Genomic DNA, 20,512 nt, shown 5'->3' on the forward strand with positions numbered 1-20,512 from the left:
TGCTTGGTGCCAACTGCAATGCACAGCCTGGATATAGCATCAATCCATAGGAAAGTGATACTGATAGAGTGGAAGGTCAGCGAATATTTAAGCAGCTTACAGAAGACAGAACAATATTTTGTCTGGTTGCAAACGCTCTCAAAAAACACTTTGAGCCAAAGAAAATTGTGATGATATCCATTTCCCTTGACAAAAATGCTTGGGGAAATGATAAACCCATTATTATGCAAGGTGGTACAGTGGTTAGCGCTGCTGCCTCACAGTGGCAGGGACCCAGGTTCAAATCCGCTTTGGGTCACTGTCTGTATGGAGTTCGCACATTATCTCTGTGTCTGTGTGGGTTTCCTCTGGGTGCTCCAGTTTCCTCCAACAGTCCAAAGATGTGCAGGTTAGGCAGATTGGCTATGCTAAATTGCTCCTTAGTTTCCCAATATGTGTAGGTTAGATGGATTAGCCATGGATTAGGGCAGGTTGGTGGGCATTTGTTATCATGAAGCTCTGTTTCAACACCACAGAACGGATTAAGTTCCACATCCAATTCACTGCAGAAGATCATTTCTTCAGTCTTGGCAGATGTTGAGGGGATGTGCAACATACATGGTGATGTTGTTGTCCGTGGAAAGGATAAAGCAGATTACAATCAATGATTATTAGTGAAATTCACTTGACCCAACACAGTTTGGTGCTTAACAAGGAAAAATGCACATTCGCAGCACTCAAGATTAGCTTTTAACATGAAGGATTTGGGCATTGTTCCTCGGTACTACCGACCTTTATTGCAAATTCATTCCTTTACATGCAGAGATCATTAAAGCCATTTAGGAAGCTGCTGCACAAAGATACACAATGGAAATAGACAATCACACAGCATTTAGCCTTTAAAATGTTCAAGGCAAAGCTAGGATCTCTGCTAGTCCTCACATATTTCAGGGCACATGCAGAAACATATGTCACAACAGACTCATCAGGAAATGCAACTGGAGATGGGCTCTCACAGCGCATTGCAGGAAGAAAATGACCAATTGCTTACTTAGAATGCCCATTGTTAGAAACTGAATGCCAATACTCTATAGAGAGCGAGAAGAACTGGCTTACATCTGTGCGTGTGAACATTAACACATGTATCTCTGCAGAAGAAAGTATACACACCACACTGATCACTAAGCATTGACTACATTGTTAACTACATTAGGATCTGATCATCAACCTCGACATAACTACAGACGGAAAATGCTGGATAAGCTCAGCAGATCTGGTAGCATCTGTGGAGAGAGAAACAGAGTGAGATGTTTTGAGCCCAATGTGTCTTCTTCAGAACTTCCAGCAATGGGAACTGTTGCACATGTGCAGATCTCTGATTCTGCATAAGCAAAATAGCAGCAGCAGAGTTCTGACAGAGAGAGAAAGCTGTCAGGCCTCTGCTGCTGCAGGCAACCATAACTAATCCTACTTCACAATTGTGGGGTCCCATAGCCAATCATGAGCACCACACCACTAGAAATGCAGCTCCCGCGCCACCTCCACCACCCAGACAAATTGCGCTGTTCCCAAATGATCATGATGCAGAACATGCACCCCCCCCCACTCCATCTCCCCTCACCGATTGCCTACAGAGTGGCAATGGGCCACCCCTATCCCCCTCCCCGATTGCCTGCAGAGTGGCAGCAGAACCTCCCTCCCTTCCTGACTGGGCTGCCCCTTCAGCTCCCACCCTTAGGCCCTGCCCCTGGCACTACCTGGTGGGCATTACTGAGATGCCAGGCTGGCCCTTCAAAGGTTCCAGGCTGGCACTGCCAGGCTAGCACTACCCAAGGGACAATCCCTTGTCCTTGGCCTCAATGGCCTCTGGTTCTCCCAGAATTCTTATAAGTTTCAGCTTTGCAACCGTACCACCCGCGGAACAAAAAAAAAACTTTGGTTTCCTGAAAGCTGCGCAGCGGGTCTTGGGAATAACACCCAGAGAGGCCAATACGACTGTTCCCATTCATGGGCAGCAGGTACTTTCCTCACCGGAGACAATAAAGGCCAACGAGCCCAGACAATTGAGGACAAGGCTCGCTAATTCCATGTAAAGTAACATTATACCACATTTAAATAATTTATTCAGCTCATTTCCAGTGAGAGGCTTACCTCACCGGAAGTCCGGCTCTCGTGAGGTTGGAAGAGCCGAGAAATCTGACGTGATCCTGATTTCTCAGCTCTCACATGATTTTACTGGCTTGCTCTGCCCATTGATGGGCGACAGACATTGAACCACAGTTTGTTTCCAGTCACGGAGTCCATAACAAGTCATGGAATTCACCACTATTTGAGATCAGAATACAGTCCAATATTGAATGGTGGCAGAGACCAAAACAACAGGCTAGAGGACAATCCAAGAGCTGGCATGTCTGGCAGAGGGTAGGGCGGGAAGCATTTGAACAATCCCTTCACATCATTCTTTACACATATTTCAAAGCATTGAATAAAACTCTATAAATGAAGTTTCAACACACTTAGAAAGTAGTGTTTCCCTTACATTTGTTCTGAAATATATCAAATCTATGACTACCGCTACATTCTCAAGGAATGGGCAATAAATATTGCTCTTGCCATCCCATGAATGTATAAAAAATCTGTTGCTGGTGTTTGTAGCTGTAATTCTTCACTTTAATACTAACCAGCCTCAGATCCTCCATGCTCTGTAACTTTCTCTACCTTCCTCCCTCCCTCTGTTCTTTTCCTTCCTTCTTTTCTCTTTTTTCCTTCCTGCTGCACGGTGGCACAGTGGTTAGCACTGCTGCTTCACAGCACCAGGGACCTGGGTTCAATTCCCAGCTTGGGTGTTCAGAGTTTGTATATTCTACCTATGTTTGCATGGGTTTCCTCCGGATGCTCCAGTTTCCTCCCACGTTCTGAAAAAGACGGGCTAGGTGCATTAGTCATGTTAAATTCTCCTTCAGTGTACCAGAACAGGCATCGGAGTGTGGCAACTGGGGGTTTTCACAGTAACTTCATTGTAGCGTTAATGTATGCCTGTTACCCTAATGAATAAACTTTAATATTTTCTTCCTTTTAATCATGATCCTTCCCGAATGGTGGATGTCTTTAGCTGACTAGGCCACATTCCGGTGCCTGTTCGGGTACACTGAGGGAGAATTTAGCATGGCCAATGCACCTAACTTTTCAGACTTCAGCACCCGGAGGAACCTACGCAGACACAGGGAGAAAGTGCAAACTCCACAAAGGCAGTGACCCAAGCTGGGAACCAAACCAAGGTCCTTGACACTGTGAAGCAATAGTGCTAACCATTGTATCACTGTGCTGCCTCCTACTTTAAGAAAGGATATTTAAAAAAGGATACTTTAAAAAGTATCTATTAGTTTCTCTAAATCACTGCATTCCTGCAATGCAGAAGGAGGCAACAACTCTCTGACAGAGCATCCTACTCAGGCTCTATCCCCACTATCCCACTTACTTACCATGCTAATCGCCCTAATCTACACATCTTGGGACCCTAAGGAACAATTTGTCACGGCGAATCCTCTTAACCCACACAATTTTAGAGTGTTGACAGTAAATTGGAGCACCTGGAGGAAACCCACACAGACATGGGGAGAATGTGCAGGCTCCACACAGACAGTCACCCAAGGCTGGAATTGAACCCGGGTCTCTGGCACTGTGAGGCAGCAGTCCTAACCACAGGGCCACCGTGCCACCCATCAGTCCACCATGTTTGCCTTTCAGACAAGTCAATAGGACAGGAATTACAGCCACTGCCAGTTAATATTGGTCCAATTTACTGACATATCTCCAGCATTGAAAACACACTATATCACTGAGAAGAACCAGTTAAGTGGTTAATGATGCGTGAAACTCAGAGCTTGTATAAAGAGAAACTTTAAGTCATGCTATCTGAAGAATATTGATCTGATCTAGGTCCTATCAACTCCTTCAGACCTCTTGACTTTTCTTGGTTAGAAATCTTACTGGAGGTGAATGTAATTGTGTAGACTGAGAAAGGGGACCTAGTGGTAGGGGATGGGGATATGGCTAAGGTCTTGAATAACTTTTTTGTTTCTGTCTTCACGGAGGAGGACGTGAATAATTTGCCGGGTGTTAGCGATGGAAAGGTGGTAGGACTGGAGGGTCTTAATGACATTACTGTTACTAGAGATGTGGTGCGCGACAGACTGGAGGGGCTGATTGTGGACAAGTCCCCAAGACCGGATGGAATGCATCCGAGGGTTCTGAAAGAAATGGCGGAGGTTATAGTGGATGCCTTGGTGGTTATTTTCCAGACGTCGCTGGATTCCGGGGAAGTGCCGGAAGATTGGAAAACGGCTAATGTTACGCCGTTGTTTAAGAAGGGTGCCAGGCAAAAGGCGGGGAATTATAGGCCGGTTAGTTTAACGTCTGTGGTAGGTAAAATGTTAGAATCCGTCATTAAGGAGGAAATTGCAAGGCATCTTGAAGGGAATTGCTTGATAGGGCAGACACAACACGGTTTCATTAAAGGGAAGTTGTGTCTGACAAATTTACTGGAGTTCTATGAGGATGTGTCTAGGGCGGTGGATAGAGGAGAGCCGGTGGATGTGGTCTTTCTGGATTTTCAGAAGGCGTTTGATAAGGTACCTCACAAGAGGTTACTGCAGAAGGTCAGAGGACATGGAGTTGGGGGTAGGGTGTTAGCGTGGATAGAGGATTGGTTGTCAAATAGGAGGCAGAGAGTGGGGGTCAATGGGTGCTATTCGGATTGGCGGTTGGTGACTAGTGGGGTGCCCCAGGGGTCGGTGCTGGGGCCTCAGCTATTTACCATTTATATAGATGATCTGGAGGAGGGAACCGAGTGTAGGGTGTCGAAATTTGCTGATGACACCAAGATTGGGGGAAAGGCAAATTGTGCGGAGGGTGTGGAGAGTCTGCAGAAGGATCTGGATAGGCTGGGCGAATGGGCCAGGAAATGGCAAATGGAATTTAATGTTGGCAAGTGTGAGGTGGTCCACTTTGGTAGGAAGAATGGTGGGAAGGACTATTACTTACGTGGCGAAAAACTGCAGCAGGCGACGGTGCAGAGGGACCTCGGGGTCCTTGTGCATGAGTCGCAAAAACCCAGCCTGCAGGTGCAGCAGGTGGTCAGGAAGGCGAATGGGATGCTGGCCTTCATAGCGAGGGGGATTGAATATAAAAGTAGGGAGGTCTTGCTGCAGCTGTATAGGGCATTGGTGAGGCCGCAGCTGGAGTACTGTGTGCAGTTTTGGGCGCCGCACCTGCGCAAGGATGTTTTGGCCTTGGAGGGAGTGCAGAGGAGGTTTACTAGGCTGATACTGGAGTTGAGGGGGTTGAGCTATGAGGAGAGGCTGAATAAACTAGGCTTGTACTCGTTAGAGTTTAGAAGAATGAGGGGAGATCTCATTGAGACGTATAAGATGATGAATGGGATGGATAGGATAGAGGTGGAGAGACTCTTCCCGCTCAAAAAAGACAGTAGGACTAGGGGGCACAGCCTCAAGATAAAGGGGGGGCGGTTTAGAACGGAGTTGAGGAGGAACTTCTTCACTCAAAGGGTGGTGAATCTCTGGAATTCTCTGCCCGTTGAAGTGGTGGAGGCTGCCTCGCTAAATATTTTTAAGAAGCGGGTTGATGGGTTTTTGATAAGAGAGGGGATTAAGGGTTATGGGGAGAGGGCGGGAAAGTGGAACTGAGCCACGACAGATCAGCCATGATCTTATTGAATGGCGGGGCAGGCTCGAAGGGCCAGATGGCCTACTCCTGCTCCTATTTCTTATGTTCTTATGTTCTTATGAATCTAGTAGATCACAAATCCAAATAAAAGGATGCCGATGACATTTTTGAAATTCGCTGTCTCAGATTTTGCAAGGTAAAAGAATTGGCCTTTAATCAGTAAGTTGATGTTCACACATGAGGATGTAACATGTCTCACCCTGGACAGCCAGGATAAACAAAAATCCTGCAGGAATTATCGATATTTGAAAGACTTCCCCTCATATTCAATGTTCAAAGGCAAAATTATTCAGGATTTTTTTTTGCCTGGAGATATTGGGAACCAAGGGACTGTCTTAAAACCTTGTCATTTGGAAGGACTGAAAATTTTTTGATGTATGCAAAACTAAAGCAAGAATTTAATCAGGTACCAAATCCCTTCATCTATGATGACTTTATTCTTAAGCTCAGTTTTATTTTATGAAGACTGCTCAGGGTGAATAATGGAACCTTTTTTTTAGTAGCGCTGATAGCATCAAGTTTTGATAAGATGGAACTGCAATTTTGGAAATGGTGTGATGAGCCAAAGACTCTCAAACAGCCATTTCAGTAAGGGACATCGAACCATTGGTCCCTGTTTGCTACTTGACATTAAGTTCATAAAACACCTCAGCTCCCTCTGCTGCCTGAGGCTGCTATGGCAGTACTGTCATGTACTCCACAAGTCCCAGGAATCTTTTCAGGGAAGATAAAATGCTGTTTTTCCTGCTTCCAGATAACCTAATTCTTAACCCTGTTTTAAAAAAACCTTTTACCCAGAGTAGGAAATGATTCCACTGTCTAGCAGACCTATAAATTCCCCAAACAGCATTTGAAAGCATTGGTAGCAGTTTCCAAAGTAAAAATGTACATTTCTAGATGAAAGAACAATTTACAAACCATCAAACTGACTTTCAGACCTTTACTTAAAATAGGGAAGAAAATCTACATGAAGACATTGGAAAGCATATCAATTCTCAACTGTAAATCATTAAAAAAAAGACGAGTTGCTTTTAATGAAAGACAAACATGAGACACTCTTACCTTCAAAAAGAACAGGGACAGAAGGAAACATTGCTGCAATGTTCAATCAGACACCCTTTCCAGTTCCACTGTTCTTAAGTGTTCATTAAGTTGCCCTCTATTTTTCGGATAGTTTTCAATTTTGATTTGATTTATTATTGTCACGTATTGGAATACAGTGAAAAGTATTGTTGCTTGCGCTGTACAGGCAAAGGATAATGCTCATAGAATGCATAGGGGCAAGTACATTCATGCAAAAGTCTATGGCAGCAGGTATGATGCTACTGTGCCTTCAAGAAATTAATTTTTAATCAAGTTCTCTGCAGTTTGTAAACAATTCAGTTTTTTTTGTTGCAGGCCCTGAGCTGTCTGAGCCAATGTACTTTCATTGTTGCTGAAGTCATATAATCAGCCTTTTGTTTATTTTTAATCTGGGCCTAATGCTGTGTTCTGGAGGTCATGACACTTTTGGGAATTGTTGATTTGCGACTGATTCACAGGTCAAGTGCCTTGGGGCAGTTTCTTTTTTCACAGAGGAATCGAAGAGTTTACTATCAGTTTGGCTGCTGGCTAGTTAGAAGCTGTTTAGACTCCAGGCTGAATGCAGTGTTTTTGTGTGTCTCTCTCTCTCCCTGGTATTGGAAATGTAGGACTGCGTCAGTCTCTTAAAGTGTGCAAAAGTTCCAGGGTCAAATGGCCTCAGTGTTTTAATAGATTCATAATATCTGTTTTCAACTCACCATTCAAAGGAGTAAACCGCAGAAGTGAAGGGGGTGGGGGTTGGTTGGAAAGCATCAAAATCCAGCAGCACGTGAGCATACTTACTTTCAGTGCTAAACCTAAACTGAAGTGTGTGTTTGTAAGAATGTTTGTTTAGTTGTGCATGTATGTACCAACTTTCAAATCCTATAGGTTCAGGGGCTGCCATTCTCTTGATCAGTGGGGCCATAAGTCTCATTTAATGGTAAAAGCTGGGTGCCATCTTTCAGGACAAGATTTGCTAAGAAAGGAAAAAAAAAGTGCTGGAAATACTTTTTCAAAATTTGTTTATGGGATGTGAACATTACTGGCTAGACTAGCGTTTATTGCCTATCCCTAGTTGGTCCTGAGCAGGTGGTGGCGAGTTGCTTTCTTGAACTGTTCCAGTCCCTGTGGCGTAGGGACATTCTAATATCACCACTTGGAGATTCCCCTCCAAATCATTCATCTACTTGACGTGGAAACACGTCGCCTTTCCTTCATTGTCGCTGGGTCAGAATCCTGGAACCTCCTCCTTAACAGCACTGTGGGTGTACCTACGCCACAGGGACTGGAGCAGTGCATGGCCAGAATTGAATCCAGGTCCCTGGTGCTATGAGGCAGCAGTGCTAACCACAATACCAATATGTGTTAAGTTGTTCACAACGCAGAGAAGAATCTGCAAATTTAACAGTAAATCCAAAGATACAGTTTCTGCGAGGTTAGTCTAAAATTGGCAAAACAAGTAAAAGAAATCCTGGAATTTCAACCATTAAGGGGAGTGGAAATTGGGTTTCTGTAATTTTTTGCACAGGCTTAAAAAGCCATTACTTAGGAAGCCATCTCTATCCAGTAAACTAGACTCCGAGACCAGATTAATCTCCATGTGAGCACGAGCATGCTTCTGATATTTGCATTTGCTTGCAGCCCTTAGAGGAAACTCTTGAACTAAGTTTTGTTTTCAAGTACAAATGACAACAAATTTTAAAAGGTTTCAATGTTAACGAAATATTTAAAATTTGCAAAGAAACCAACAAAATTCACAACTAAATGATTCTGTGCAGTTGATTAAAGACAGTTTCAGTTACCTTAAATTGGATTAAGCCACAGCAATCGGATAAGACACGTATAAAAAATGCTTATTTTTGTGGTGAACCAATTTATGCATTGATGAAATTCTGCTCTGTCCAAGGTGGCAGTAAACTGCACAGGGTCGTAAACGAAGCCCGGTACATCACTCCAATCAGCCTCCCATCCACTGACACTGTCTACACCCCCTGCTGCCTCAGAAAAGCAGCCAGCACAATCAAGGATTCCATACACCCAGTACGTTCTCTCTTCCACTGTATCCCTTCGGGAAAAAGACACAAAAATCTAACGTCACATACCAACTGCCTCAAAAATAGCTTCTTCCCTGCTGCCATCAGTCTTTTGAATGGACCTACTTGCACTAGGTTGATCTTTCTCTACACCCTAACTATGACGGCAACACTACATTCTGCACTCTTTCCTTTCCTTCTCTATGAACAGTATGCTTTGTCTGTGGAGCACGCAAGAAACAATATATTTCACTGTATGCTCATAGACGTGACAATAATAAATCAAATCAAAAAAAAATTGTATGCGGTCTCCACTCTTTCGATGTGCCAAGGAATGTATTTTAACACAAATGAAGGGACGGAAATAATTATATTCTCAAATGTTTCACAATTGCATGGGTCCAGGGATGATTCTACATGCAAATGAGCTTCAGCTGAAACCTGAACCATAATGTCACTTCAGAAAACTAGTGCAATTTTGAAGAAAATCTGCCGTCGCCTGATGATTGCAGCAGAGACCCTTGTTCCACTGGTTTTAATGATCTTGGTGTACGTAGTGACTGGACATTCCTTGACATTGTGCAGGAACTCTCAGGGCTAGCGTTCTCCTGTCATTGTGCACATACCCATGTACGTGTCAGGCAGTATGGAGACATTATTCTTAATGAACAGCAGTGCGCATAATGAAAAGAATCGAAGGCCTAATAAAATAGGTCAGCAGCATACTGAAAAAACAGTCACAGCGCGCTGCCTCCAAATTGTTCCTAGCATGAGAATTATTCTGATGTTAATGACTTGCAATATTATTTACTGCCAGAGTGATTAAGAGCCAATTAAACCAATGAACTAATTGGAGTGTGGAAAATAAAGGATCCAGTTATTACATGTCATCACCAATTTTGTTGTTAAACATGGATGGAATGAAAGGTAACTTGAAATTGGCTGCAAGCATCCTGCAATAACATACGGGAAAGAAAACTGCTACAGCACCTTTTATGACCACAGGTGTTCAGTACACTGTCGGTGATTCAGTATTTTTGAGCAGTAAGAAGTCTCACAATACCAGGTTAAAGTCCAATAGATTTATTTGGAATCACGAGCTTTCGGAGCACGGACCCTTTGTCAGGTGAATGGACAGGTGGGTTCACAGACATGGCAAATATCGACAAAGGCACATGCTGTGATTCTCCCGTTGCGACCCGCAACTTTTCTGTCGAGTCGCGATGGGCGACGCGCATCTGTGGTCTTAAACAAAGATTTTCACATGCGCCGGGAACGCATGAACATCTCCCAGAGCCGGCAAACAGTTACCAGTCAGACTGTGAAGGAAACCGCCGGGGAGGTGTAGGTAAGTCATTTAAATCTGTTTTTAATCTGTTTTAAATGTGCATTTTATATAATTATAGGGACCTTTCAGGTCCTGATTGAATTTCCCACCCTGCCAGGAGGCCTTCGTTCTGGTGGGGTTCAGGCAACTCCCCACGATTGGGGAACTAGTGGGAAATCCCACCAAAATGAAGGGGGAACAATCAGGGCCCCTTAGGGTGTTGGGCAGCAGGGGTTATTGCCCCAGGCATGGGCACCCTGGCAATGCCAGCCTGTGCCCTGGCACTGCCCAAGGGGCAAAGTGTCCATGCCCAGGCAGCACCTCGGCACTGCCCATTGGGCAGTGCCAAAGGGGGGGCTTAGGGGCAATTGGTGGAGGGTAGGGGTCCTGCTGCAGGATCGGTCTGGGATGGAGGGAGGGCAGCAATTGGGGTGGGCTGAAGGGAGGGTAGTCTGCTAGGGGGGGCTTGCCTCCAGGGAGATCTGACCTGGAGGGTTTTAATAGTGGGGGTCTGCCAGGGGAGAGGGTTGGGGGGATTGCCACTGCTGGAGGGTGGGCCTTGGAAATCAGGGCACTCTGGGACACGGGGGATCAGGGCTGGCCTGGGAATTGTTTGGGAGCCACGTTTGGGCCATGGGGAGGACTGGAGAGGCAGCACTGCAGAGGTCCCAGGCTGGCCAGCAATCGAGCAAATGGGAGGTTGACAGTTTGATGCCACTGCACATGTACAGAGTTCCAAAGCTGTCAAACACTGGTGCAAATAGGCTCGCATACCCCCCCCCATCCCCCCCCGGGGGTTTTTAATGAGATTCCCGACTGGGACCTCTTCAGTGCACAGAGTGTGGAGATTCAGCTGATTAGCTGAACTGACAAAACAGTTGGGATTTAGAACAATTTTTCCACCAATTCAGCACTTTTGGGAGAATCGCGGCCACAACTGCAAAACATTTTCTGTCTGTGCCCGCTCTGAATCTGGAAAATCCTACCTGAGAGCAACTGACATTTCCATAGTCCGCCCCTCGCCTGCTATGATTCCCGTGGTGAACAGAAGGAGAAAATTTGCCCCTTTATCTTTTGCAATTGTGTCTTTGTCTATATTTGCTGTGTTTGTGAACCCAGCTCTCCATCACCTAATGAAGGAGCAGCGCTCCAAAAGCTCGTGATTCCAAATAAACCTGTTGGACTTGATGTTTAAGCTGGTGTTGTGAGACTTCTTGCTGTGCCCACCCCAGTCCAACGCCGGCATCTTCACATCGTAATTACTTTTGGAGCAAAGTCACTTCTATAATGTACGGAAATAAAACAGCCAATTTGTATACATCAACAAGCCCCAAAGATCAACAAGATAACAATCAGAAAATGGATGATCTGTTTTAGTGATGTTAGTCAGGGGATAAATACTGGTGAGGACACCAGGGAAAGCTCCCTTACACTTCTTCAACAGCTCCGTGATTGTTTTGCAAGACCTTGAGTGAGCAGATGGTAACTTGTCTTTTCTTATTTGAAAGATGGTGAGTGGGATTTTCTAGCTGCGCTCGCCCTGATACCGGAAAATCCTGCCCGAGGCCAAAGGACCTTTCCATGGCCTACCTCTCGCCCGCTATGATACCTGTAATGGGCAGAAAGGGAAAATTCACCCTTTACCTCTGACAGTGCCTCAGGACTGCATTGAAGGGGCAGCAGAATCTTGACACTCCAATTCCTGGCAAAGAAAATAAGCCAACAACCAGCTGACCAAGAGGCAAGAAATTGCCACTGAGTCATGGCTGATGGCTGGAATCGAGCCATGTGAAAATGCTCTCAGGATGTGGAGATGCCGGCGTTGGACTGGGGTAAACACAGTAAGAAGTCTCACAACACCAGGTTAAAGTCCAACAGGTTTATTTGACAGTAAACCCACAAGCTTTCGGGGTTTGCCCCTTCGTCAGGTGAGTGGAGAGTTCTGGTCAGAACTCTCTGACCAAAACCGTTTTGACCAGTTCTGACCAGAACCCTCCACTCACCTGACGAAGGGGCAAACCCCAAAAGCTTGTGGGTTTACTGTCAAATAAACCTGTTGGACTTTAACCTGGTGTTGTGACACTTCTTAAAATGCTCTCAGTACAAGTTACAATGAGCCATCCTTCTCCAAGTTTGTTGAACAGAAAGGGGTCAAAGGGCAGCAATATTTATTTTCCTCAACTTACACAGCCTTACTGTCTTGGATATTGTGTTAGAAATCAATGCTCAAAGAAGGTTCTGATTCTCTCACAGGAAAAATACACATTTCTTTATTCATTTACATAGTTTGATCATCTCTGTGTCTTTGTTATATTAGACACAAATCACATTCCTGACAGAACTCTGACCTTGGTAACTGTGTTCCTAGACCCCTGGTATGATTTGACTATAGATGACAAACAAATGTTTTAATATTATGGACAACAAATACTCGCCAGTACTTTTGTTTTTTGTTCAATTGGAAAATCTGAAATATTTTCAGAAATAGAGTTTATGAACATATCAGTGTCATTTTTGCCATGTGCTGAGTTCACTTAATAGTCCCCAACAGCTATCATGGGACTGAAATGCTACTATGGGTACACTGAAATGTGCTGCCTGTGCATGTAGCCCAACACATTTTACACTGCTTGCCTTAGTGACTAAACATCCCAGAGGTTTCCCACTAATCCCTCAGTTATAAACACAGCTGGTATATTTCTGATGCAAGTTGCACCACTAAGTAGCCAGTTTCTGGACCAGGAGCAGAAATAACTAGGTTCAGCTTTCGAAGGGAACTCTTGCACTTCTGGCTCATGGGAAAGTTTGTTATTCAGTTCTTTCTTTCCTGTTCTCTGCCATAATGAGGTCGGAGACTTCTTACATCCAGACAAGAGTGGAAACAATCCCTGACAGATGAATGGTTTTGAATGTTATGTTCTTATTCTTTCACGTGATATGGGCATTACTGACAAGGCTAGCATTTGCTGCCCATCTTTACTTGCCTTTAAAAATGTGGTGTGTGTGCTGCCTTCTTGTGCCACTGGGCAGCACAGTGGTTAGCATTGCTGTTATCACTGTGCCAGGGACCTGGGGTTGATCCCAGCTTGGGTCACTGTCTGTGTGGCGTTTGCACATTGTCTGTGTGGGTTTCCTCCGACTGCTCCAATTTCTTCCCACATTCTGAAAGATGTACTGGTTAGGTGCATTGACCCAAAGAAGTGCTGGAGTGGGAGGAATTTCACAGTAACTTCATTGCAGTGCTAATGTAAGCCTTACTTGTGATCAATAAAGAAACTTTACGCTGCATTCCATGTGACAGAGGTACACCTGCAGTGCATTCGGGAGTGAGTTGAAGAATTATGATCCAGCATCATTGAAGGAACATTGATACATTTCCAAGAAAGGCCACTGTGTGTATTGGAAGGAAACTTGTGGTCCTATGATACGATTAGAAGCATTCAAAAGGGAACCAACCACGAGAAAAAAAAACAAAAATGGCCAAACGGATTCATGAAATATCCAGTGGGAAAAGTTTAAATGTATTTCTGTTTGCTGCAATCCTACGTAAGGAGCACAAGTCCAAAATTCTTGTTTCCTGCTCCCTGTACCAATGCAAACCAGAAATATCTGTACAATACCAAACCATGTTTTATAATTATATAGGAAATAAAACTCCACTGTCAATAATGTTGATAAATAAAAACAATTTTCCAAGAATTTGCCCCATGAGTTAAACATTTTTCCTAATCTTTCAACTCCCAATTTTTTCATGGATAAAATTGACGGATATATGAAATTATAACAGCACACCCAGGCAACAGGGAATCTGTAACATTGACAAACACAGGACCAGCTGTTTGTCTCTTAGACCAATGTTGCTGCAGATTGATATAGGAACAACAGAATGATCGAGGAAAAAATGGGCTGAATTAGAACTAATACAGGTGCAGAAACAGAGATAAAGCGAAGGAAAGAAAGGTTAGATGAAGAGAGAGGCAAAAGAGACACAAAGGAAAAGGACAGAAGAAAATCTGAAATATTTAAATTTAAATCTTAAAAATCTCTAAAAAAAAAAATTACTGCCTATTGGAATGAGATGCCATTGTTTAAATTCTTCAATTTCTTGTTCAAGAAAATAAATCTATTAATGAAAGGATCATTTGGTATCAGCCTAATGTTCTGCTGCAAATTTACTACAGTAAGAAGTCTCACAACACTAGGTTTAAGTCCAACCAGTTTATTTGATAGTAATCCCACAAGCTTTCGGAAACGGTGTTCCTTTGTCAAGTGTGTGGAAGGTTCTGATCAGACAAAGGCACATAAAGACACACAAAGTTTACAGAATACTGATTAGGATGCAAGTCTTTGCAGCTAACCTGCTAACCAACGCTGGCATCTCTACTTCGCAAATTTACTAGACAATTAATGCGCAAATGTACAAAGGTGGCATGGTGACACAACGGTTAGCACTGCTGCCTCAGAGTGCCAGGGACCTGGGTTCAATTCCAGCCTCGGGTAACGTGCATGTTCTCCCCACGTCTGCATGGGTTTCCTTCAGGCGCTCTGGTTTCCTCCCACCGCCCAAAGATGCACAGCAAACAAAAACAGAAAATGCTGGAAAATATCAGCAAGTCTGACAGTGTCTGGGAGGAGAGATTAGAGCCAACATTTTGAGTCTAGCTGACACTTCATCAAAGCTCCAAAGATGTGCATTTTAGGGGGAATAGTGGGGTAACTATGTGGATTGTAGGGATCAGGCTTGGGTAAGATACTCTGACAGAGGGTTGGTGCAGCATCGATGATCTGAACGGCTTCCTTCTCCACCGTACGGATTGTGTGAAATGCAGTAATATCGTAAAACGTACGGGCAAGCCACTATTTTTATGAAGCTAACAGCAAATCATCCAGCAATGTTTGACAATTCGCAAAAGGTTGCTGGGTGATTTAAATGTGAGCAACAGCCGGAGTTTTAAACTCACTGCTTTTTTTGGCAACAGAGACTGCCCGTTAAAAGAAAACCTTCAAATGCTGTGACTATAGCCAGCTTCTCTTTGCAGAGAGCAGGTTTCATTTATGATCATGTGGAAGAGTCATGCTGCGGAGAGCTTTGCAGCAATCTCCCGGTTTTACAGCGAGCACTAATTATGTTGGCTATATCAAATCAGGCTTCATGAAGTTTTTTAACTTGGAGCATATGTTTTTGGAAGACAATGATTTATGCTCACTTATGGGAACTCTGTCTCATTAGTTTTCCCAGTGCTTTCTCTGCCACCATTTTAAAGCCTTTATTGCTTGTGAAGAATCTGCAGGAGCAAGTAAGTGACTAATCAGCAGGAGCTGGACACATCATATACAGGAAGAAAGTAAATATCTTCAGGCTGCTATCTGTCAAGATAAGTTACATTTTTAAAACCCAAGCATACCTCATTTAAAATAGGCACAGACATCTGATTTTTTTTGTTTACTGATGCCCCTAACCTCTTGCGTAGGAACAAGAGAACAGGAGTAGGCCATTCAACCTTCAAGCCTGTTTCTTCATTAAGTAGCACAGCGATTAGCACTGCTGCCTCACAGGGCCAGGGACCCAGGTTCGATTTCCAGCTGGGTCAGTCTCTGTGCGGAGTTTGCATGTTCTCCTTGTGTCATCATGGGTTTCCTCTGGGTGATCTGGTTTCCTTCCACAGTCCAAAAGATATGCTGGTTAGGTGCATTGGCCATGCTAACTTCTCCCTCAGCGTACCCAAGCAGGTGCTGGAGCGTGGTGACTAAATGATTTTCACAGCAACTTCATTGCAGTGTTAATGTAAGCCTACTTGTGACACAAATAAATAACTAAACTAAGTGCCTGATCTGTACATTTAAACCCTATTACTTACTTTGCTTCATATCTCTTCATATGCTGACCGAATAAGTCTTGATCAATTCCTTGTCAAACATTGAACTTATAGTCTGTAAGAACATAAATACAATCATCTCAGCCCTGGGACATCACTGCAAGAGTTCCTCAGGGTAGTGTTCTCAGCCCAACCATCTTCAGCTGTTTATCAATGATTTTCCTTTCATCATAAGGCCAGGAAGTGGAGATGTTCACTAATGATTACATGATGTTAAGCCCTATTCAGGACTCCTCAGATACTGCCAATTTCCAAATGCAGCAAGACCTGGACACTATCCAAGCTTGCACTGAGAAGTGGCAAGTAACATTCATTTCACACAAGTGCCAGACAATGACTATCTCCGACTAGAGAGAAGTTAACATTTGTCCCTTGGCATTCAATGGCATTACAATCACCAAATCATAGAATCGTAGAATCACTACGGTGCAAATCCCTCAGTATCAACATCCTGAGTGTTACCATTGATTCCCAGTAAAGCCCTGAAGGCAAGTGAGCCCAGACGGTTGAGCACCGGGCTTGCTAAACAGATGCAAGTCAACGTTTCCATAAATTTAAATATATTAATCAGCCTCTTACCCATTTCTGGCGAGAGGCTGACCGCACTGGAAATCCAGGTGTCATAAAATCTTGACAGGCCTGAAAACCGGCGCCATTTGCGCTAATTGCTTTAGCCCAATTTTACAATATCTTCCCACTGCAAAACAGGCATAAAGCAGCCATAAAATTCCATCAAATGAGTGTTAGATCAGCCACGATCTTATTGAATGGCAGAGCAGGCTCGAAGGACTGAATGGCCTATTCCTGCTCCTGGTTCTTATGGTCTTATAGGGACACCACCATCTAGAAGTTCCATTCCAAACTACTCACCGCCCTGACTCACAATAATTGCTGTTCTGGCCAATGATACCCAAACCCTATGAATGAATTAAAATATACAAAACAGAGACCTGTGCATCAGGAGAAAAGAGTAAAATCATCATTGGATTTTGGTGTATTGATTATGATTAGTAGTTTATATGTCACAAAAGAGCTAAAATAAAAAGACATCACTAGAAGAAATTATAGGATCCAACAAAATGGGCGGCACGATAGCACAATGGTTAGCACTGCTGCTTCATAGCTCCAGGGACCTCGGTTCGATTCCCGGCTTGGGTCACTGTCTGTGCGGAGTTTCCACATTCTCCTTGTGTCTGTGTGGGTTTCCTCCGGGTGCTCCAGTTTCGTCCCACACTCCAAAGATGTGCAGGTTAGGTTAATTGGCCATGCTAAATTGCCCCTGAGTGTCCCGGGATGCGTGGGTTAGAGGGATTAGCAGGTAAATATGTGGGGATAGGGCCTTGGTGGGGTTATGGTTGGTGCAGATTTGATGGGCTGAGTGGCCTCTTTCTGCACTGTAACGTTCTATGATTTCTATGAAAATGGCTGTTCCTCTCAGGATAATTTAGACAATTGGCATAAACATTCTTTCGTGCGCGTAGTACATTGTTAATAATTGCCTTACTTAAATGAAGACTTGAAGATCATATTTTACAATGTTCACAAGCTTAGAAAGGAATCTGAGAAAGGTTACTGAGTTATTAAATCTTATTTTGTTTAACCTTATCAAGAGTTATCCAGATTTACAAGTATAACAAAGAATAACCACCCTTTGACACTTAGAACAGGCAAGCCTTTGTCACTATTTAGTCTTTGAGAAGAACTGATTTGAGTGCTTCAAAACCTGAAAAAGTTGGCCTGAGCATACATTTTTATTTATTCATTTGTGGGGCATGGCGTCACTGGCTGGCCAGCATTTATTGCCCATCACTAATTCATAGAATCATAGAATCCCTACTGTGCAGAAGGAGGCCATTCAGCCCATCAAGCCTGTACTAACCACAATCCACTCAAGCCCTATTCCTGTAACCCCACATATTTATCCCACTAATCCCCCTGACACTAGGGTTAATCTATCATGGACTTGGACACAGTTGCCCCTGTCCAGAGAGCAGTTGAGAGTCAACCACATTACTGTGGCTTTGGAGTCATATGAAGACCAGACCAGGTAAGGATGGCAGATTTCCTTCCCTAAAGGACATTAGTAAACAGTGTTTCTAATGATCGACAATGGTTTCATGGTCATCCGTAAATTCTTTATTCTAGATATTTTTTTATTGAACTCAAATTCCGACAGCTGCCATGGCAGGATTCAAACCTGGGTCCCCAGAATATTAGCTGAGCTTCTGGATTAATAGTCTAGCAATAAAACCAACAGGCCATTGCCTCCCCATACTGGCCGCCAGTAGTAATTATTATTTAGTGCAGGGCCTGAGGTGGCCATTGGATTTTTTATTTTCATAGGCCATGGGCCTTTCCCTTCCCTCAGCTAGATTTCTCAGCAGGCAAAAGGGTGCCCTAATCAATATAGTATACAATGCCTTTTCCAGGTTTTTCATACACTAATCATCCATGAATATGTTCTGGGCCCAGATCATGAGTGAAATTTCACCCCCTGTGATTCTGAATGCTATGAGGCATCTCACGGGGAGCTCTCTGCTCTGCAGCTCAATCCCCTATGACCTTTATAGAAACAGAAGAATATACATTGGAATGGTGTCCGAAAGAATCCCCAGATACAGTGCTTTCAAAATGAATGTCATGGTGATTCTGGGTACGTAAGAGTAAGTGACAAAAAATAACAAGTAAAGGAAGGGGGTGGCCCTGAGGTAGTTGGGGTTCTTCCAACTTCAACTACACTTTTACTGGGATTCATACACCACTATGTCGCATTTCAAGGCCTGTTCCTATTGACTGAGGTCTAAGGTGACAGGGTGGTTCGCACTGCTGCCTCACAGTGCCAGGCAACCGGGTTCAATTCCGGCCTTGGGTCACTGTCTGTGTGGAGTTTCCACATTCTCGCCATGTCTGCGTGGGTTTCCTCCCACACTGCAAAGATGTGTGAGTTAGCTCGATTTGCCATGCTAAATTGCCCCTTAGTGTCCGGGGGAATAGCAGAGCGAATATGTGGGCTCGCGGGGATAGGGCCAGGGTGGGGATTTTTGCCGGTGCAGGTTCGATAGGCTGAGTGGCCTCTTCCGCACTGTCACAGGGATTCTATGATTCTAAGATGAAGGACGGCTACTCATGGGAAAAGTCACGGAATTAGTTGCCATGGCAACCATTGCTTCAGCCACCTGCTTCACATATCCCTGAAAGTGAGGGCATGCAGCAGAATGAGAGGCAGAGAAAATAATGAGCACTGGTGTGCGACTACAGGTTCCACAAGGAGAAAACTCTCAAATAATAAAAATCGTTGCTGCACTATCAAGTAACTTTTTGTTTCTCTGAAAAATTCTCATTTGCCTCCAAATGTGACACAGTTGCATTCTGTTGGCATCTGTTCAGTCCTCTTGTGTCAGGGAAAGTGGTCAGAGTTTGAACAGGACAGCAACGTCAGCTAGTCCCAGCCAAACAATAAAATCTGAGTCCATTAGTGGGAAATTCAATATTCAGGTTTCTGAATTCCTCCCTACAAGGTCAGAATGAGGAATAAGAATGATTTAATTCAAATCAGGAAACTAATTTGGTTGTTAAGTGTCTCTCAAAGAAAGTAAATCTTTGGGAAAAAAAGAATACGTGAAGTTTGAGAGTGACTGGTTATAGCCTTTTAAATAAATCACCACAGTTAACAGTCTCCAGTCTTCAATTCGATTAATTTTCTATTTAAAAAAAGTTTAATTCTTTTCATTTAAACAAAACTGACAGTGTGCCTTTCTCGAACCTGCAGGCATGAGCTTATATATGATGATTTATGCAGCAATCTATTTTGTTCAAATTTGTACAGACTTTTGAAAAATGTCATACTATGTTTCAATTGTCCCCCAATGGGAAGGAAGAAAGATCAGCTTCAGGATTGAGCAGATCTATGTTCATCGGCTTATTAAAAAAATATACTAAATTACTTTCAAAAAAGAAACATTTCTCACAGGTTGTCTCACACATAAAAAAAACCTGGAGAAAATACAATCATTTCTTATTATCAAACCCAACCTCAGGATCAAGTAAAATAAATTATCAGATCGCTTCGAGAGTTTTACAGCTTCTTACTCAGAACGTGCAGACTCCGCACAGGCAGTGACCCAAGAAAGGAATCAAAACCGGGTCCCTTGTTCTGTGAGGCAGCGTTGCTAAACACTGTGGGAAGATACAGGAGCACTCAGAGGAAACTAATCCAGGGAGAAAGTGCAAACTCCACACGGTCACCCAAGGCCGCTATTGAACCTGGGTCCCTGATACTGTGAGGCAGCAGTGCTAATCACTGTGCCATGATCAGAGAGTTGGTCGGTTCCCAGTTACTTGCAGTTAATGCTGGGTGATGGAAGTCAGGACCCCCTCCATTGAATGTCACATTAGCGCATGGAACATCCTCGTGAGCAACAAGTCCCCTGTCCTGCCACCCCAGATTCCTCCAGTATGACTCATTTCCAGTGGAACAGGATCCTCCC

This window comes from Carcharhinus amblyrhynchos, chromosome 8 (genome assembly GCF_965287045.1).
Source record: "Carcharhinus amblyrhynchos chromosome 8, sCarAmb.v2.hapA, whole genome shotgun sequence".
Classification (NCBI taxonomy): Eukaryota; Metazoa; Chordata; class Chondrichthyes; order Carcharhiniformes; family Carcharhinidae; genus Carcharhinus; species Carcharhinus amblyrhynchos.